General features: G+C 36.3%; 1 long non-coding RNA gene across 2 annotated transcripts; it reads left to right on the top strand.

Moving 5' to 3' along the window:
* The first annotated feature begins 2,964 nt into the window (after positions 1-2,964).
* LOC105476930 (uncharacterized) lies at positions 2,965-16,738 on the top strand. 2 transcript variants are annotated; one of them, XR_011616786.1, is made up of 4 exons: positions 2,965-3,115; positions 4,207-4,305; positions 16,138-16,349; positions 16,641-16,738. It is a non-coding gene; the product is annotated as an uncharacterized lncRNA (long non-coding RNA). The 2 variants fall into 2 exon arrangements; XR_011616785.1 differs by having other exon boundaries at positions 4,207-5,074.
* Positions 16,739-19,234: the final 2,496 nt, after the last annotated feature.

The following is a 19,234-nucleotide window of genomic DNA, read 5'->3' as shown; positions in this document are numbered from 1 at the left end:
GAAAAATTCTATATAATACAATGTATTTGTATTGTAGAAAATGTCTCTTTTATATTTTATACATCTGTAGAATGTCTATCTTGACTTTTACCTGCATTACTTTTTGTGTTAAAATATTTATGTTCTCAATACATTAAACTGGTTTTCATTATTTAAAGTAGCTTTATTTAAAATTTTCTAGCTAGGTATGACTTTCTAAGCTATGAATACCTGAAAATATTAGAAAAAGTCTTCTATGAAAAATGACTGCAAAAAATGCAAAACTACAAATTTTAGCTTGCATAAAACTTGCCAAAATAAACCCAGCTAATATGTATACAACAAAATAAGTGTTAATAAAAATAAATGGCTTCAATATCATACTACAAAATTGGGAAAGATTAGAAAAAATAGATAAAATTTGAAAACAAAAGTATTAAAACTATTAACACGGCCGGGCGCGGTGGCTCAAGCCTGTAATCCCAGCACTTTGGGAGGCCGAGATGGGCGGATCACGAGGTCAGGAGATCGAGACCATCCTGGCTAACATGGTGAAACCCCATCTCTACTAAAAATACAAAAAACTAGCCGGGCGAGGTGGTGGGCGCCTGTAGTCCCAGCTACTCAGGAGGCTGAGGCAGGAGAATGGCGTAAACCTGGGAGGCGGAGTTTGCAGTGAGCTGAGATCCGGCCACTGCACTCCAGCCTGGGCGACAGAGGGAGACTCCGTCTCAAACAAAACAAAACAAAACAAAACAAAACAAAACAAAAAAACTATTAACACATAACACTTCTTGAGAGAGTTGATCAGTTTATTAGAAAATAGTAATATTTGGTAAAAATAAACCTTCTTAATTTGGAAATACAGTTGGACAGAAGACTCAAAGAGTGGTAACAAAAAATGTGAGATATTTAAGTAATAGACTCTTTTCTGTTAGTAGATAAGCTAACTTATGAAAGTTACCACGTACATACTATAGTAACACCTGCTTTTCCCTTGTCTGTTTGGAAAAATTTAAATTTAATCCCAGTAACAGGAAACATCTAAACAGAGGCAGCACTTCTAAAATGTGTGAGATATATCTACAAGTCAGCAACTGTAGTTCTTGATGGTTTTGAAAATATTTAGGAAAGATACACAGTGACTAAATTTTTTGATGCCCCCTATCTACCTGAATCATATGAACAACACAATAGATAAGATAATCTATCTACCAAAAAAGTTTGATATAGTGCACAAGAATATAAATAAAATAGCTAAGGAAAGTCTATCAAAATACTGTGAAGCAAAGTGTGGATGAATATTAAATGTTTAAAAAATATGTTAATAGTGGGAAAATTGGACATAAAATGCTTTTAAAATGTCAGTTAAAATAGCCCATAAAACTTGGGGAGGCCAAGACGGGCGGTTCACGAGGTCAGAAGATCGAGACCATCCTGGCTAACACAGTAAAACCCCGTCTCTACTAAAAATACAAAAAATTAGCCGGACGTGGTGGCGGCGCCTGTAGTCCCAGCTACTCGGGAGGCTGAGGCAGGAGAATGGCGGGAACCCGGGAGGCGGAGCTTGCAGTGAGCCGAAATTGCGCCACTGCACTCCAGCCTGGGCGACAGAGCGAGATTTCATCTCAAAAAAAAAAAGCCAATAAAAGAAACAAATGAAGAAGCTGAGTCAGGAGAATATTTTGAACCTGGGAAGCAGAAGTTACAGTGAGCCAAGATTGTGCCACTGCACTCCAGCTTGGGAAACAGAGAGAAACTCTGTCTCTAAAAATAAATAAATAAATACTTTTTGAATAACACTTATTCCATCAAATTGAAAATAGTCAAAATATCCATCCTTATGTCAAGGAAAATAAAGGAGGCACAGGTTTTAAGAAGAAAGTGATTCCATGGGAGAAAGGATATTGGAATGGATTTTTAAAATGTAAGTGCTCACATATATAATTATATAGAAATGCCAAAAATTACTCTGAAAGTAATAAAGATGAAAAGAAAAAAAAATACTGGTAAATACCAGGACAGTGACATGGAAATTTGGTTTGAGAAAAAAAAATTTCCACAATGCAAAGGAGAAGAACAAAAAGTTGATTAGATACAGGAGCTGGATTTGTGACTATTAATGGTAAAGAGCCAGCACGTGGCATTCTGATTTTCTTAAAGGAGAGAGTACAGGGCATTTAATGAAAATATATTTTAAAATACAGGAAAGTCTGTCTGATTACAGAAGACCTAAATCTGTAGATCGAAAGGGTACACAATATATACCAATGAAGTTATTTGTATTTAACCATCTGTGAAACATATATTGATTAAGAAATTGGATTTTGACAATAAATTATTTTGGATTTGAGAAAGAATTTTCCTGTCACTGGGAGGCTGGCCTCAGTCCTACCTCAGCAGCAGAGTTGCTGGCAGACAATGGAGCAGCATCCACTAAAATAATTTTGAGGGAGGAGCAAATGGGCCAGGAAATCGAGATCCTTTGACTAATCCACCTTCACAAAGCAAAAGTCCTGGGGTTACCAAATCCATTTGCCATCAGAGAGTGTATCCCAGTGTATTTTTTCTAAAAAATCTGTTACTTATAATCTAGGGCAAATAGCAACAGGACTTTGAATATCATATTCTAATAATGCCAACATTTGTATCCTTATATCGGAATTCTCTCATCACCAGGCTTGTACATCCAATTGGCTCTTGGGATTTGGATACTTCAAAACATCCCAAACTTAATATTTACAAACAGAACTAGACGTTTTCTTTGTAAATCCTACACATGCCTATCCCATTCCATAAATAACACCGCTCTCACTGCTCAGTCAGGCAACCCAGGAGTCATCCCTTGTGAGGGATGCAGTAAATCCATGCGTCCCTCACATGCTGCCCTGAATCCATTAATATATCCAACTTCTCTGCCTCCAACGCTCTTGCCAAACCCTTCATGTGTTTCCATGGTCACCTGCCAGTCTATGCCCTCATTGTTCTTGGTTGCAGCATCACAATTGGTTCCAACTGCTCTTCCTCCGTCCACCCTTATACCACTATAATATGCAAAATGATAAATTATTAGAAGAAATGTAAATCTCATATTTGAAATAAACTACTTAATGCCTTACAACATTTTTATCTCAAGGTAAGAGGGAGAAATAACCAAAACGTCTTATCATGGCTTTTTCTTTTTTTTTTTTTTTATGGAGTCTCACTGTTGCCAGGCTGGGATGCAGCGGCACGATCTTGGCTCACTGCAACAACCTCCACCTCCCAGGTTCAAGTGATTCTCCTGCCTCAGCCCCCCGAGTAGCTGGGACTACAGGTGCCCACCACCACGCCTGGCTAATTTTTGTATTTTTATTAGAGACAGGGTTTCACCATGTTGGCCAGGATGGTCTCCATCACTTGACCTCATGATCCGCCCGTCTCAGCCTCCCAAAGTACTGGAATTACAGGCGTGAGCCACCGTGCCCGACCTATCATGGTTTTAAAGAATTATAAGATCTGGAGCCTTTCTGTAGTCCATTTTCATTCCTTACCACCTTCTTCCTTGCCAGCTGTGCCATAGCCACTCTTGAACTCATTCCGTGCCTTGCTGTCTCCAATCTATTCTCCACACAGCAATATGAATTATGTCAAGGAGTTATCTGTTTAAATCCTTTCTAAGGCTTCACTTGCTCTGAGACTGGAATGTAATTCCATTATAATTGTCTATAAGTAGTATGTCCGCCCAACTTAGCATCCTAACCAGACCATTTTTAAAACTGAAAGGAAGTGTTATCAATATTTAAACAAGGACATCAGGCATAGAAGTGAATTTTCCTGAGCATATTAGGTATATGCTTTTCCTATGCTGCAGGTCATTTTATAAGTTATAGTCATGGTTCACATCTTATATTCCTATACTGATTACTTCTGGGAGGAACCTAAAACACTTTAATTTATTTAATTTCAATGTCTATATTAACTTCCAAACTCTTCATTTCATTTAGATCTTCAGATATACTTTCCATTGTAATGTGAAGAATTTAGTGGTTCTAAAATCAATTAATATTCTATTGTACTTAGGATGTTATAGGCATACTTCTGCTTAATATTTTCATGTCCTAACCTTTAGTATCGTAAGTAAGCCTTATGGACTTATGAGAAAATACTGAGGTTGGTTTAACCTGGCAAGTATTAAAACAAAATAGTTTCTGGTTATCTGACAAATGAAAATAGAAACTTTCACAGATAATCATCCCCAGTACAGCATTTGATGTATGGAAAGAGCATGTAATCATCTGGTGACAAGGTTTTGAAACTTGGCTCTACTATGACCACTGGAAATAGGTATGTAAATTATTTCAACCAGACAGCATGTAAGCAAGTTTGAATAATTATTTCCTATGAACTAGTTTCAAGGTGAATTAGTGAGAAATTTCCACATGTAAAAATGTAGAAAAAACTTTAACTGTGGCATAGTTCCATATTTTTTTCTGAAAAGAGTGGTTCAATTTCTCTCATCTCGATGCATTTTTAAGCACATGCTTCATTTTTTTCTGTGTTAACTCATTTAAAAAAAAATATATCACTTACTCTGAAACAAAAGTAAGTGCCAACCACCACAAAAAAAAGTTTATATCATTTTACTGGAGTTTCAAAAGCACTTGTTTATGCAGAATTGTGAGGCTTTGCAATGGGTAGCAATTATCTTCCAAAGTGGGTAAAAAACTACTGCATATAAATATATTGCAGCTTAAAATTTCATCTTTTGGATGCTGGTAAAGAAAGAAGTAAAACTAAGGAAACAAATAAGCCAATATTACATCCTGCTGCAGTCCTCTCGGTGGGTTGCATGATATTTCTTCATGAATAAAGATGGAGTAAACCACATTTGTAGCATAATAAGAAAAGGTAATTAGTGTCATCTATTCACCACTGTTAGAATTTGACTAGAGCAATTTGATTACGTTTATCACATTCTAAACTTTGAGTAAGTTTTTCAGCTCTCTAATGCAGTTAGTGGTGAAGTGTGCGGAATAAAAGTCAGCTTCCCAGTATGATTGATGAGCAACGACTCAGAGGGATGGAACTGAAAAACAGGAAAGGAAAAAAAAGAGTAAGAAATTGTAATATAGATACTGTCTATTGGTTTTTAAGTAAATCTCATCTAAATCAGTTTGAATCTGTGGCAAAACTTACATAAAAGTAGCAGTACTTCTTTCCAAACAAAATCAAATGTGTGTGTGTGGAAGAAGGTTTCCATGTCCATATAGATGGAAAGGACATAATATTTAGGACAAATGCATTATTAGACTTTGTTAAACAGCAAATTAATTTCTCATTTTTAATTTAAAATCATTTAAGATAAAATGTTTTCACATATATTAGTAATATATTAATTGAAACATGTAAAGCAAAAAGTCTCCATAGTGTTTAAGATACTAAATTATGAATGAATAAGTACTATTTCAGTCTCACATATTAACATTTTCTGGTTAAAAATTCTTCTAACTTACGTATTTTGTGTTTATTTTTAGCTCCCCCATTAGCATACATATGGTCCAGAAATATTTTGTGAATCAACTAAAAGAGTCAGATATGGAGCTAGTCCCAGGAAACCCGCAGCTCAGGGTCATTTATGGGAATTCGAAGACAGGAGGACATGGAAAATTTTGACAGGGGAGACATTTGAAGCCGTGAGAGTGTTGGGATAAAGACACCAGAGTGTAGACAAGGTATAGAATAAACAACAGAGTAAGCGGGGACAGGGGAGAGATTACTGACTCTGAAAGAAGAGTAGCCCTGCATCAGAATCAGTAATGAGATTATGGAGACGACTTTTTTTTTTTTTTTTTTTTTTTTGAGACGGAGTCTCGCTCTCTCGCCCAGGCTGGAGTGCAGTGGCCGGATCTCAGCTCACTGCAAGCTCCGCCTCCCGGGTTCCCGCCATTCTCCTGCCTCAGCTTCCCGAGTAGCTGGGACTACAGGCGCCGCCACCTCGCCCGGCTACTTTTTCTATATTTTTTAGTACAGACGGGGTTTCACCATGTTAGCCAGGATGGTCTCGATCTCCTGACCTCGTGATGCACCCGTCTCGGCCTCCCAAAGTGCTAGGATTACAGGCCTGAGCCACCGCGCCCGGCTGGGAGATGACTTTCTGTATCAGCTATGTGTCAACGCTGTCCCGAGGATGCACTGGAAAGAAACCAGCACCCTGGATTCAAGGGACTTATGATTTCTGGGGAATATACAATAAACAAAAAAAATTATTATTATTTTTAAAAACAAGCCCATTTTGTTTTATGAAAGAAGACAAGGTATGAGAAAAACACAGGGATTAAAAAAACAACACTAAAGTAGCTTGTTCGAGTTCTCCTTTTTAAGAAGGGTTTGCTGAGGCAAACACTGGAATGAACTGAAGGAATTAGGGACGTAGAAATCCAGGAGATGAGCACTCCAGGCAAAAGAAAGAGCCAATGCAAGGACACCAAAAATTCCCTTTTGCCTCCTTTCAGTCAGTCTTGCCTTTCTTGTAGATGACTAATCTGATTGCGATGAGCACAGCCTAGTTCTATTTGTTCTTCAATTTCGTATAAATGGGATAATGTGGCACATTTTCTTTTGTGCCTACCTTGTGCACTATGATAATGTTATAATGATTCATATTTATTTTTCAGGCTTTTTTTGGGTGTTGAGTGATATTTAATTGTGTGACTATGCAGCAAGTTATTCCTTTTTAAACTGAGGGGTATACAAAAAGGAACACAAAGCTGCTATGAAAGAAATGTTTGCCCAAGTGTGATATGAAGCTACATAACTATGCAGATGTTTTGTGGATATTTGTTTCTGTTGTTCATATACACAATGGCCAAACTGCTAGGTCATAAGGAAGGCACGTGTTTAATTTTATAACAAAATGACAGATGGGTTTCAAAAGTGGATGCATGATTTCTATACTCCCAGAAACAATTTATACGTAGCTCCACATCTTCACCAACATGTGATATTGTCAGTCTTCATATATATTTGTGTGTGTGTGTATACTACACACATATATATGTGTATATTACACACTGTATTTAAATTAATAAACTTTTTAAAAAGTATGTTTAGGTTCACAGCAAAACTGAATGGAAATAATAGCAATTTCCCATACACACCCGTCCCCAAGCGCACACACAGTCTGCCCCACTATCCACATCCTGAACCTCGATGGGTACCTTTGTGGCAACTCATGAAATAACATTGACACATCGTTATCACCCAAAGTCCTTAATTTACCTTAGGGCTTGCTCTTCGTGTTGTACATTCTATGGGTTTTGGCAAAGGAATAATGACATGTATCAACCACTGTAGTTACATACAGAAGAGTTTCACTGCCCTAAAATCCTTTGTGCTTTATTTGTTCATCTCTCCCTCCCCATTAATTCCTTGCAACCACTGATCCTTCTACTGTCTCCATAGTTCTACCTTTTCCAGAATATCATATAATTAAAATCATTCGGTAGATTTTCAGATTGGCTTATTTTGCGCAGTAACATGATGTTCTTCTACATGTTTTTGTAGCTGGTAGCTAATTTCTTTTTATCACTAATATTTGATTGCATGAATGTGCCAGTTTGGTTTCCCTTTCACCTTTTCAAGGACATCTTTATTGTTACCACATTTAGGCAGTTATGAATAAAGCTGATATAAATATCCATATATAGATTTTTGTATGGACATATGTTTTCACGTTTTCTCTTGATTTGGGAATATAGCAAAGAGTGTGGTTGCTGGGTCATACGATAAGAGTACAGTTAGTTTTGTAAATAACCGCATAAGTGTCCTCCAAAGTGGTTGTGCTATTTTGTAGTCTGACTATCAATGAGAGTTCCTGTTGCTCCATATCCTTGCCAGCATATGGTGGCGTCAGTGTTTTGGATTTGGGCCATTCTAATAGGTGAGTAATCATATCCCATTGTCTTTTTTAGACGGAGTCTCACTCTGTCGCCCAGGCTGGAGTGCAATGGCGCGATCTAGGCTCACTGCAAGCTCCGCCTCCTGGGTTCACACCATTCTCTTGCCTCAGCCTCCTGAGCAGCTGTGACTACAGGCACCCGCCACCACGCCTGGCTAATTTTTTTATATTTTTAGTAGAGACGGGGTTTCACCGTGTTAGCCAGGATGGTCTCGATCTGCTGACCTCGTGATCCACCCACCTCAGCCTCCCAAAGTGCTGGGATTACAGGCGTGAGCCACCGATCCCATCCCCATTGTCATTTTAATTTGCAATTCACTAATGACATATAATGTTGAGCATGTTTTCATATGCTTACTTAATATCTATATATCTTCATTGGTGAGGTGTCTTTTCAGGTCTTTGCCATTTAACTGCGTTGTTTGTCATCTTATTGTTGAGTTTTAAGAGATCTTTGTATGTTTTGGAGGACAGTCCTTTCTTAGATGCATCTTTTGCAATGATATTCTCCCAATATGTGGCTCATCTTCTCGTTCACTAGACATTGTCTTTCACAGGGCAGAAGTTTTTAATTTTAATAAAGTCCCACCTTTCAATTGTCTTTTTCATAGATCTTGCCATTCGTGTTCTATCTAAAAAGTCAAAATCATAAGTAAAATACCCAGGATTTCTCTTATGTTAACTTTACAAGTTTTAGAGTTTTGCATACTATGTTTCTGTTTATGATTTATTTTGAGTTAATTTTTGTGAAAGGTGTAAGTTCTGAGTCCAGATTAACTGTTTTCCTTGCGAATATTCAGTTTTCCCAGCACCATTTGGCAAAAAGTCTTCTTTTGCTCTATGCATTCCCTTTGCTTATTTGTCAATCAGTTGACTATATTTATGCAGGTCTATGTCTGGGCTCCCTATTTTGTTCTGTTGATCTATTAGTCTATTATTTTGCCAACACCATATTGTCTTGATTATTTAAACTTTCTCGTAGGTCTTGAAGTCAGGTAATTTCAGACCTCTGATTTTGTTTTTCTTCTTCAATATTGAGTTGGCTATTCTGGGTCTTTTGTCTTTCCATACAAACATTAGAATCAGTTTGTTGATATACAAAAAAAAAAAAAAAAAAAAAAAAAACCCCTGCTGGTATTTAATTGGGATTGTGTTTAATATATAGATACAGTTGGGAAAAACTGACCTCTTGACCTTATTGATCCTTTCTGTCTATGAAAATTGAATATTTTAATTATTTATTTATTTGTTCCCCTTCAATCAGATTTTGTAATTTCCCTCAGATACATCTTGTACATATTTTGTTAGATCTATACAAAGGCGTTCCATTTTATTAGGTGCTAATGTAAATGTTAATGCCTTTTTAATTTTAAATGTTACATCTTCATTTTTGGTGTATAGCAAAGTGATTGACTTTCATATATTAATCTTTGTATAATGGTTACAATCTTTCTATAATTGTTTAATAGTTCCAAGAATTTCTCTTTGACCAATTCTTTGGGATTTTCTACATAGGGAATATTTTTGAGGACAAAGACAGTTTTATTTTTCCTTTCCTACCTGTATATCATTAATTTCCTTGTCTTTTCTTATTGCATTATCTAGGAATTATTTCCCGTCATTCATAGTTTGCTTCAACTTTGCATGCGTATGTATGTAAATAAGTGTTGAATTTTGTCAAATGTTTTTCTGCATGTAATGACACGATCTTGTGGTTGTTCTTCTTGAAATTGTTGATGTAAAGGCTTAAACTAATTGATTTTTGAATGTTGAAAAAGCCTTGAATACCTGGGATACGTCCCACATGGCTGTGGTGTATAGTTATTTTATACATTGTTGGATTCAACTTGCTAATATTTTATTAATAGTTTTACATTTATCTGTATGGTATATATTGATCTCTAGTTTTATTTTCTTGTAATGACTTTTTTTGGTTTTGGTATTGGGGTAATGCTGGCCTCCTAAAATGAGTTAGAAAGTATTTCTTCTGTTTCTGTCTTCTGTAAAAGATTGTAAAAATAAAAAAAACAATGGTATAATTTCTTCTTTAAACGTTTGGGAAAATTCACTGGTGAACTGATCTGGGTGTGGTGGTTTATGTTTTGGAAGGTTATTAACAATTGATTCTAATTGTTTTATAAATTTGTCTCTTCATAGTATCTTTTTCTTCCTATATGAGTTTAGTTATATTGTGTCTTTGAAGGTTTCATCTTCATCTAGGTTTCATCTAGGTTATAAAATTTGTGAGTGCAGAGTTGTTCCCAATATTTATTTATTATCCTCTTTATGTCCATGGGATCTGTAGTGAGACCCTTCTTTCATTTCTGATATTAGGAATTTATATCTTCTCTCTTTTTTGTCTTAGCTAGCATGGCTAGATGCTTATAAATTTATATGTTTTTAAGAAAGTTAACTTTCAGTTATGCTGATTTTCTCTATTGATGTCCTGTTTTCAGTTTTACTGATCTCTGCTCTAATTCTTGTTTTCTGCTTACATTGGACTTAATTTGTTATTCTTTAAAGTGTTTTTAATTCTTGCTATTCTAGTTTTAAGAAGTGGTATCTCATAATGATTTTAATCTTTATTTCCCTAATAACGAATGAGGTTTAACCTTCTTTTAATGTATGGATTCTCATTTGTGATGTCTCTTTAAATATTTTTGTCTTTTGGTGGGAGATTGTTTACATTTTTATTGTTAATTTGTAGGAGTTATTCATATATCCTAGATGCAATATCTGTAAGATATGTATGGTAAAATTTACTTAGAATCTCAGTTTGGCTGTTAATTTTCCTATTTATGTATATTGAAGAATAAAGATTATAAATTTGGATCAATTCCAAGTTATCGTTTCTTATGATTTTTTTATGGCACATAAAGAAGTCTTTTTCACCCCTAAATCATAAATACATATTTTTCTATGCTTCCTAGAAATGAGGGATTTCTGTATAAGTCTATTATCCACAGTAAATTTTTATATTATGTGAAGTTATGTTTGAGGTTTATTTTTATACATTCATTCAGTTGTTGCAGCATTATGTTTCCAATTACATTTCCTCATCTTCAAAAATTAATTACCTGGTATATGTGGAAGAGACATAGCAGAAGTGCCACCGTTCCACTTTCTTGGACCCGTTGCTAACATATTAGCAACTTTCTGATTCTCTTCCTTAGAATACTCACTCTTAGAGCCCTGAGCTGTCATAGAAGCAGCCCAGGAACTTTGGTGACCAACCATGTGGAAAGGGAGAGTGGCCCATCTGAGCCCAGCCAACTGACATTTCTACAGACACTAGGCTCTGTGAGTGAAGCCATCTTGGAGCCTGCAAATCCAGCCTCAAGCTGCATACCATCAAGTTACTTTGTGGTGACAAAACGTGGGGCAGAAGAATTGCCCACCTGGTCCCTGGCCAAATTCCTGGACTACATATTAGTGAAATAGAATCAGCTTTGTTTTATTTTAAGTCGCTAACATTCAAAGTAGTTTGTAATTCAACACTAGATAACTAGAATATAATTTGGTGCTTAGAATTTAGGTGCTGAGGTAAGACATGCAGCTTTGGCATTTGGATTGGAAAACAGAAGTTAAAAGGATACAAGAAAATTGTGTGTAAATAACAATTCTTTTAGGCTACAGATAAGGACAACCTAGTTTTGCACTGACAGAATAATTAGCAAAACTTTACCCTACATAATGTGGAAAATCAAAAGTGCACCCCATGAATTCATGGATCCCACTAGGGAAATTCCAGAAAGCACCATGTGACTTCTGCTAATTGCCTAAGAAAATATGAGGGTAGAGAACTAAATTAGAAAATCATCATTTAACAATGACCCTTGTAATCATAGATTGAGACAAGAATGATCAATAATGCTAAAAGTGATGATTGAAAGTTTGATGAGATTCAGAACAATTTCATATTTTAAAGATATCTCCACACAAAATACATACTACTGGCACATCATTATTATGTAGTACTTTCAACATTATTGTTAATATATTCTTTACAGTGAAAAAATATCAGACACCATCTTAAATGACATATTCTAACTCCCTGGGATAAATCCATATTATATGTCTCCTAATACCACGCACTGAGAGGATTGCATTATTATGTTTGTGGTTTTACGGCTTAAGTGCATAAATCATGACTTGTCACCATAACCCTGCATTGTATCCTGGACCTAAAAATGATGTGTTTGAGTAAACTGGCGAAATAAGTTGGGTTCTGTGTATTAAATGGTAATAGGGGCTTGATTTCCATTTACTTAATTTAAAGTTGACCTCTGAATAGATAATAGAAGGTCCTTGTTCTTATACACACTGATGTATTGAGAGAAAAGGGGTAACTCATCAGCAAGTTACATGCTAGTTATAAGCAGTTGTGTGTGTTATTTCTGCAACTTTTCTGCATATTTAAAAGTACTTAAAACTTAAAACCTTATCTAAAAGAGAAATAATTGTTCTGGCTAGATAATCATTGGCACAGAGATGGAGCAACTCTGGATCTGTATGTGTTAATTTTCATAGATTTTGCTTTTCTCTAATAATAATTGTCTAGAGTATTTTTCATTCAGTCAGCAGTTGCGGACTTCTGTAGAGTTCAGTTAACACCTGTGATCTCCCAGTGTTGCTAATTAAAAATATCGATAATAAAATGCCACATTTTAGTATACATTTGCTGATACAGCCTCTAGAATGCTCAGAGTTGGATTTTGATTTCACTAGGAGTCCTGGAGCTGTAAAATAATGTGGAAAATACATACATTTTTAATATATGCTATTTACCTTGATTCTGTAAGGTCTGATTTTCAATACCAAAGGATCATCTTTATTGACAGAAATCTGAATTCAAGGGACATGGAGGACGCCTATCTAAATCATTTTACTTAGAGAATTAGGAGTGAGAGATTTTTATTTATCATCAATTTCTCGTAACTGCTTTACTTTCCAGCACCAGGTGTTCTAGACTCATTTTGTATTTTTCCAACCCAAGCCTAAGAATTAGCCATTTCTTCACATAGATCTGGTTCTTTTTGTAGGGAATGGTACTTATAAACCAAGATTTGGATGGTAATTATACCCATTGTTCCCAGGATTTTATTGTTTCTAGCTGCCCTAAGCTGACTTTGTTAAGAAACATAAATATAAACACACAAATACATATACATATAAACCGAAAAATGCATCTAGGTAATTGTATATGTATAGACTAGATATAATCCAAATTTTGTTTAAACACCCTGAGTGTGGATAATACCTCCAACTAAAATCTGACACTAGGCTACAGAAAATGAGCCTTTCTCATTTTCATATTTATACCTGTTTTTTCCAACTGTGAGAACACTGGCGTGAATTATTCTCAAATGCATTTACTTGTGTTTTCCACCTCCTCTGAATTTAACTAAACTTCCAGCTGTGCCAATCTAAAACTTGGCCCTGAATAAGGAAAAGGGGGAGGGTAATGCGTAAAAGAATAGAAAATGTAGAATAGATCAAGCTGAAAAGAGAATGGATCTAAAACATGGTCCGGAAGATTGTGAAGAGTGGAGACTAATCAAATGCCTTTATATCAATAGAGATCATACAGTATTCCCAATGTTGCCTCTATTGTGAAGTATGTCATAAGGAATGCACTTCATTTCTCTGAACTTTGTTTTCCCTATTTGCACATTGAGGAATATGAATTGGAAGACAATTCAGGTCTTGTTTTGCTATAAGAATCTAAGCTCGGGCATTTTATTTTAACCACATCTGTCCAAGTGTGTAAAAATAAAATACAACAGAATGTCTATTAATTCTGTAAATATTTTCAAATTCAATATTAGTCTCCTCTGGTTTTCATAATTATTCTTCCTGTGATGGAAAGCAGAAGACACTTGAATGAAATGTAAGATTTACATTTAAAATTGAACTGGACTAGCCTGGATTTTATTACATGAATGTACCTTTTATCTGGGATATCATTAAGGAGAGATGCAGAAAGGCAGGGATGAAGGCAATTTGAACATTGCAAGGCCTTTAATTCGATAAGCTCACTTCCTCCTGATATTTGGCTGTGGCTTCTACCTAACCATTTGCACATCTCTTCATGAAACAGCAACTATAATACACAATATAGAATATGACCATGGCAAAGCAGAGTCATTCATAATAGCAAAGAACACCTGTATTCAATTTTTTCTCATCTCACATATTTGTATATATTATATAACACACATTTAACTGTACATATTGTAAGTCATTTTACAAGGTCTCTGACTTCAGCATTAAAGGAGTATTCTAAATGACAGTTATCAAAAACACCTAAGATCTCCTTTACGTAAGATATCAAGCTTTCCATGCACAAAGCTTATAAAATAAATGCATTTAATCTTTAAAAAATATTAATTCCTACTCTTGCAAGAACTCCAAGTGTGTTGATAATGAAGAAATGAGGGGCTTACACAGTTCAAACAGACACATGTGCAAAGTAAATCCTGCTGAGAGTATCTAGGAAAATGCAAATGGTGACGGAAGATGATTTCCTTTTCACTCTCTTAGACCCATCTTTTAACAAGCTGGTCTTTCTCCTTGCCAACCACAAGGAGAAGAGAAACATTTATTCTTTTCAGCCATTCCCACTGTACTTTCTCAGACCATTTAGAAAATAGCTCTATGGGGAACTTACACAATAATGGTCTAGTACTTGAAGAGAGACATTTGCCAGTGCTGGCATTTCTGGGCATGGTATCAAACTGCATTGTGTTGGTGGGCACAGACGCTTTCTCTAGCTGACAGCGGTAGTAAATCATGATGCCTGCCCAGAGAAGTAAATCTTTGGAAATATTTTGAACTGTGTCAGGTGCTTCTCTGAAACCTTTGTCGCATTACAGCAACGAGAGCACTAAAAATCAGGTATACACACACACACATTTTTATATAAAATATCAGCCAGTCATCTGTTCAGAGGGTCCACAGGTCCTGTGTTTACAAAATGAGGCAGACTTATCACAAAGGTTTAAAATGTTTCCTTTACAAAGGAATAAACATTCCGTGGCTTGTCATGACAACTATAAAATTTCTACAAACTAACCTATCTTCTCTGTTTTGCTGTCTTGTTATGTTCATCGATATCAATGCAGACAAAAAAAAAAGTCAACCATACCTCAAAAATAATCATGGCAATATATAATCTAGGTATATGCACATTTACGCAGCATGTATGTGATTTTTTATGGTGGTTGTTCTTCATTTCTATGTCTGATAGCATTTATATTCTTAATATGTATTCATTGAGCATTTATTAAATGCTTACTGATCCAGAAAATTTTCAAGATATCTTATGTAAAGTTTCCTTGTTCAGACATCATAAATTGTAAGCATTAAAATTAGGTAAATAATGTTAATCCAGGGCATGAATAACTTATTACAAATACGATATTATCGAGAATAAAGTAAAATTTTTATAAACATTCTTAGGTCTCAAAACCCATTTTTAGAAATGAAAATACAGTGATTTAGTTCTCATTTCATGTCAGAGATACAGAACTAGAAAGAGCATTGTATTCACACTTATGACAAGAAAAATGTTGGCCAAACTATAAACTTATAACTTCTCTGAGCCTATTGGAGTGCTAATGTCTCAAGACAAATTACTAGGGTAATTTTGGGAGAAAGATAGGTACTCACAGAGAAAAGTAAGTATAAATTTGGTTACTTGGGACAAATCCTGACAGATCTTGTATGTTATAGATTGAATTTTGTACCCAAGAAATCCATATGTTGAAGCCACAAGCCCTAGCAACTCAGAATATAAACTTATTTAGAAATAGAGTAATTTTTTTTTTTTTTGAGACGGAGTCTTGCTCTGTCACCCAGGCTGGAGTGCAGTGGCACAATCTCAGCTCACTGCAAGCTCTGCCTCCCGGGTTCATGCCATTCTCCTGCCTCAGCCTCCCAAGTAGCTGGGACTACAGGCGCCCGCCACCATGCCCAGCTAATTTTTTGTATTTTTAGTAGAGACGGGCTTTCACTGTGTTAGCCAGGATGGTCTCGATCTCCTGACCTCGTGATCCACCCGCCTCGGCCTCCCAAAGTGTTGGGATTACAGGCGTAAGCCACCGCTCCCGACCATATATATGATTATTTAAGATGAGGTCATAATGGAGTAAAGTGGGCCCCTAATCTGTATGAATTGTGTTCTTATAAAAATAAAACTAATTTGAGCTCACACACAGGAGAATACCACGTGAAGATTGAGGGGTATGATGTCACAAGCCAAAGACCTCCAAAGAGTTCCAGCAAACCACCAGAATCTCAGAGAAGGGTATGGAACGCACGCTTCCTGGAGATCCTCAGAAAAAAACAATTCTAAAGACACCTTGCTGTCAGACTTTTGGCCTGCAGGACTGGAAGAAAATAAATGTCTGCTGTTCTAATGACCTGATCTGTGAGTTCTGTTTTGTTTTGTTTTGTTTTGTTTTTTGTCCTTTTGTTTCTTTCTGCAGCTGAAGTAAACTAGTACTTTATATGCTATGGTCCGAATGCTCCCCAAATTCATGTACTGAAACTTAATATTTGCTGTAGTGGTATTAAGAGGTGGAGTCTTTGGGGAAATGATTAGATCTTCAGCCTCTGCCTTTATGAAAGGGTTTGTGCCATATACAAGCACTGAAGGGAACTCACTTTAGCACCTTTTGTCCCTTTTGTCCTTCGCATCTTGTGCCATGTGATGACAAAGCACTTGTTCCTTTGGCCCCTCTGCCTTCCAGCCGAAGAAGACAGCGTTGATGCAGCAGTCTCTCGCCAGACCACAGATATGCTGTGCCTTGGTCTGGGACTTCCCAGCCTTCAGAATCTTCAGAAATAAAATTCTGGTCTTTAAAAATTGTTTAGCCTCAGGTATTTTGTTATAGCAGCGCAAATGGACAAATTGCTGTATGCCAAATGCAGGGTAGTGTGAGAGTGTGAACCTCCTGGGCTTCGTGGGTACCCAAGTGTTCTCGTGATCATGCAGGCCTTTCCACCATGAGTACAAACAGCAGCTCACTAAGAAGATTCTCGAGAAAGGTGCTTGAGGGGAGGACACTGGAAAACTTCTCTGAGTGTTGGGCAGGGCCAGAGGGGTAGAAAAGCAGCCCTTGCTGAAACTTCTCCCAAGATCCATGTGCTCTATTTCCATTCACAAAAAAAGAGAAAATTTGTAACAATAAAAATTGCTGCCTTTAGGCTTGAGTGGAAACTCACTGGGGCTGGTGGAAGGGGACAGGAAGATCAAAACTTCACACCTGGAAGAAGGGCACAAATGCGTGCTAGGCCCAACACTGAAGCTGGAGTGCGAAGAGGAGCATTTGGGAGTTGACACACCTGAGATTCAATACACACACTTGAGAACCCAGGTAGACCACACACACACACACACACACACACACACACACCCCTGAGACCCAGGTATGCAACGGCTGCCTAAGACTAAGCCTTAATCAGAAAATCAGAGGATGACCTCTGTCCCCAGCCCACATCACCACAGTTAGAAGATTTTGAAGAGACACATTCTGTCTGGAGAGTAGTGCATAGGCTTACAGGGCTGGGAGGAAGAGCCAAGTAGAGAGAAGAAATTGAAAGAAAGAAACTCTCTGGAAAACCAGGCCAGACAAGTGCCACTTAAAAACAATGCATCACTGGAAGAATATGACATTCAGTGCCTATGGCCAATCTAATGATAAATTCACTCCCAGCACAATTTCTGACTATATTAACTCAAACCCCTACACTAAAGTGATATCCAATAAGAAAATATATTCACTTCACTACCTGCTCTCCTGTGCACTACTTTTCTGGCTTTTAACAAACAACAACCACCAAAAAAATAAAATAAAATAAAATAAAATAAAATAAAATAAAATAAATAAAAAAGCCTACCAAAAGGCAAGAACAATTTAAAGAGACAAAGCAATGATCAGAATCAGACTCAGATGTGACACAGATGTTGAAACCATCAGGTAGAAAATTTTAAATATTTATAATTAGACATTAGAAAATCTAATGGACAAGCTAGACATAATCAATGATTAGATAGGTAGTTTCAGCAAAGATAAAGAAACTTTAAGAAAGCATCAAATGGAAATGCTAGAAAGTATAGAGTAATGGAAGTGAAGTGTTCCTTTGTAGTAGGTTTGACAAAATAAAAGACTCAGTGAATTTGAAAGCAAGTCAGCAGAAATCACTCAAACTGAAGTTGAAAGGAAAAAACAGTGGGAAGAGAAAATAGAGGAATTTAAGAAATGTGGGATAAAAGTGCTGTGTAACCTGTGCAAAACTGGCATCACAGAAGTAAGAGAGAGGAGAGGGAATGAGACAGAAAATATACTTGAAGAAATAATAGTCAAGAACTTTTTGAATTATAACAGACTCCAAAACACATATCCAAGAAGCCTAAAGGAAACCAAGCAGGGTAAATACCAAAAACAAGAAATGCCAAAACCAAACACACATATACAAACAAACACCCACACAGGCATATACTATTCAAAGTGCTGACAAAGAGTGACTTTACCGTACAGAAACCCGACAGCACTTAGCCAGGTGATTAAGGTTGAACATTGGCTGTAAAAGTCTTGGTGATATCATGCACTCCCTGATCTGACATGATAAGAAGAGTACTTCACCTCTAAGGTATTTATCACCAAAACCCCATAACTCCAGGGTAATCATGACCCAACATCGGATACAGTCATATTGAGAAGTATCTTACAAAAATCACAGACCGCAACTTTTCAAAAGTCCCAATATCATGGAAGACAAGGAAAAACTGAGAAACTGCCACAAATTAGAGAAGAATAGAAGACACATAGACATATAGAAGAAGGCAAATAGATGCAATGTGAATTCCAGGATTCGATACTGGAAGAGAAAAATGACATCAGTGGGAAAACTAGTGAAATCAGAACACAGCCCTTAGCTTCATTATGGTATCATAGTAATGCTAATTTCTTAATTTTGATAAGGACACCTTGGTTATACAAGACGTTAACATTAGTGAAATCTGGATGTAGGGTCTCTAGAAACCGTGAATATATTTGGAATATTTCTATAAATACAACCTGATTTAAAAAAAACAGCTGGACTTTGAAATATTTGAACAACAATAAAAAAGCCATGCATTTTGACAGAGGTGCATTTGGAATTCAGTGTACAAATCGAATACAGTTTCTGTTTTCAGGTAGAGAGAAATCTTGAGAATAGATCCAAGGTTTATTGGGGAATATTGAATGGGTGAGTCTTGAGAGCATACAAAATAATATTTATGAACTTTAACATTGGTTTGAAATATGT

Source organism: Macaca nemestrina, chromosome 19 (assembly GCF_043159975.1).
Source record: "Macaca nemestrina isolate mMacNem1 chromosome 19, mMacNem.hap1, whole genome shotgun sequence".
NCBI lineage: Eukaryota > Metazoa > Chordata > Mammalia > Primates > Cercopithecidae > Macaca > Macaca nemestrina.
Note: the sequence above shows the minus strand (reverse complement) of the source record. Positions and strands in the feature narration are given on the sequence as shown.